This window comes from Triturus cristatus, chromosome 4_1 (genome assembly GCF_964204655.1).
Source record: "Triturus cristatus chromosome 4_1, aTriCri1.1, whole genome shotgun sequence".
Lineage (NCBI taxonomy): Eukaryota > Metazoa > Chordata > Amphibia > Caudata > Salamandridae > Triturus > Triturus cristatus.
The window spans coordinates 147389010-147391772 of NC_140585.1; the positions used below are offsets into that span (position 1 = coordinate 147389010).

A 2763-nucleotide genomic window follows, 5' to 3' on the forward strand; every position below is an offset into this window, starting at 1 on the left:
TCCTGGTCCGTCCCCTGGCCTGCCGGGCTTGCTGGGGGTCGTGACGGTGGTGGCCGGTGTGCTGCCTGGATCCTGCGGGTCCTTTGCGGCTGGTGAGCTCCCGGGTACTTCCGGGTCGCGTGCACGTCTTCCTGAAGCTGGGCGTTTGGGAGGCGTGCCGCGTTTCATCTGTGCCGTACCTTCCCGCTGTTGGGGTGGGGGCCTTGCTGCTGGTGGTGTCCGGCCCCTGCCCTGGGTGAGTCCCGCATTGCGGTGTTTTTTGTTCACGCTATGCTGTGGTGCTCTTTTCTTTATTACAGGTCCGTGGTGGGCGGCGGAGGCTCCTGGGGATGCCGGGGTTTGAACCCAGGAACTCATGCTTGCGAAGTAATGCGCTCTGCCGCTGAGCTCCTTCCCGACCGTCGCGCCCATGGATTACCTTTCCTTTGGGGTGGGGGCCTTGCTGCTGGTGGTGTCCGGCCCCTGCCCTGGGTGAGTCCCGCATAGCGGTTTTGTGGTTCTTCGCTATGCGTTGGTGCTCTTTCTTTCTTTCAGGTCCGTGATGGATGGCGTGGGCTCTTGGGGATGCCGGGGTTTGAACCCGGGACCTCATGCTTGCGAAGCATGCGCTCTGCCACTGAGCTACATCCCGACCGGCGCGCCCATGGATTCCCTTTAGGCTGGCGCTGTCCTGGTTCTTTGATGTCGCTGTCGCTTGACTGCTTGGGGGTGTTGGGGTGCGTGGCTCCTTGCTCCTCCTTCTTGCCCGTTTGCCCTGTGTCCGAGTGATTCTTCTGCTGCCGGAGTTTGTGCCTGCGGCAGTGTGACGCTCCTTCTGGCTGCTGCCTCTGCGTGTGCTGGTTTCCTCCCGGTTGTGGATGCTGCCTTACCACGTGGGCTGCCTCTTTTGTGGCTATGGTCCCGGGTTGGAGCCTGACAGGAGCTCGACATACTGTGTTTCTGCGCTGTTCGCCTGGTCTCCCTGCGCCTTGCGCGCTTGTATGTATCCTTGGGTGCCGTCCCTAGTGTTCTTGTGGGGCGCTCCGGTACCTTTGCGTCGGGTTCCCGTTCTGTGGCTGTGTGACTTGCGGTTTTCTGCTGCACTTCAGGTGTTTGCGTGGTGCGACGTAGAGTTGGTGTGCTCCTTCTCTTTTACCCGTGTCCGCCCCTCTCTGTCCTGTCCCCAGTGTGTGTTGGGGTTCCGTTCCCGTGGTGCTCTCGTGGGTTCTGTTGGTTGTGCACTGGGGCTGCTGTGTGGCCCTTTCTTTCGGGGGCTGTTGGCCGCTGGACGCCTCTGTCTTTGGGCGCTTCCTGCTCATCCCGCGCTGCTGGTTGCTCCTTTCCACAGTGAAGATTGGCATGGCCTCTGCGCAAGGATGACACGCAGATTCATGAAGCGTCCCATGTTTGATAGTGGTGCCGGTCCTCCCGCTCCTGTTCCGTTTTGGCGGGTTGCCCTTGGCCTGTTTGGGTGGCGGTGGCTCCTGGTGTTGCCGGGGTTTGTACCTAGGGCCTCCTGCTTGTGCTGCTTGCTCTCTGCTGCTGCTCTGCGTCCCCTCTTTGGCCCTCGTGTGTGGTCTACGGGGCTGGGGTTCTTGCATGGTTGGGCTGTTCCTCGTCCTTGGCTTCCTGGGTGTTCCGGGTGGCTGGGATGGTGTGCTGGGGTGTGCGGTGATGCCGGTGTTTTGGTTCACCGTGTAGGCTGTCTTTTATGGCCTTGTCTCTCTTTCGGGGGCCTGGTCGCCGGTTTGGCTCTCTGCCTCTGCGGCATCCTGCTCCCTGGCTGCTGGGCTGGCACTGCGTGTCCGCTGTCATTTGCAGCGGGTCTGTGCCGCCTTGTCCCCTTGCCACTTTTCCCTCCGGGGCTTCTGTGTTGCTCCACTGGGTGTCTGTGGGCTTCCTTGCTAGCTGCCGCTTTGCCTCTGTGGGACGTGGCCTCCCTGGGTTGTGTGTCTGGGGTCGTGGTCCTCTCTTGTCCGCTTGGGCTTGCCCTCTCTTGCTCTCTTGGTCGTGCCGGGGTCTGCCTGTTTTTTGGCTTTTCTGCACAGTCCTGATGCTGGGTGTTGTTGGGACCCGTGCTGTTGTCTGGCCTGGAGTGGGCTGGGTTCCTAGGTTGGATTCCCTCCCCGGGGGTCCTTGCCTGTGCGGCTGGCTCTGTTCCTCTGCTGCCGTCCGGTTCAGCTGGTTGTGGGCCGTGTTTGGCTGTGCCGTGGGTTATTTCTGCCTCTCTTCGGGGTTGCTCGCTCTGTCCGCTGGGGTTCGGTGTCCCCTTCCTTTCGGGGGTCTGCCCTCCCTGGAGTTCGGTGTTGCCATATGCTGGGGGGCTTCTTTGGCTGTTGCTGCCTCCTTTTTGCATCTGTTTCTGGCTTCTTCCGTGCGGGTTGCTATTGTTTTTTGGTTGCTCATGGCTCTGGCGCTGATGTTTCCTGGTTTCTGGGGTTCCTTGGTGTGGCCTTGTGTTCCTCTGCTGCTGCGGCGCTCCTGCTCGTTTTCTGGGCTAGTATTTGGCTTCTTTCGGTGGGTCCTGGTCGCCCCTCCTATTGACTGTGGCGCTCCTACTCTCGCCTGGTCTCTGTGGTTCAGCTGGGTCGGAACAGGTTTTTTCCTGCTTGTGGCTCCCTGGGGGTGCCTGTGGCGGTCGCCTTCTCTGACGGTTTGGGTTGGGTCCTGCTCTCCCTTTCCTTTTGCGTCCCCCCTGGGGTGTGTTTCCAGTGGCGGTTCGCGTTTTGGCTCTCTGGCGTTCGTGTCTGGTTTGTTTGGGGCCTGGCTCTCTTTCGCTGGTGC

General features: G+C 61.0%; 1 pseudogene; it reads left to right on the forward strand.

The window, feature by feature from the left end:
- The first annotated feature begins 1319 nt into the window (after nucleotides 1-1319).
- Nucleotides 1320-1390, forward strand: LOC146851629 (U6 spliceosomal RNA; annotated as a pseudogene).
- Nucleotides 1391-2763: the final 1373 nt, after the last annotated feature.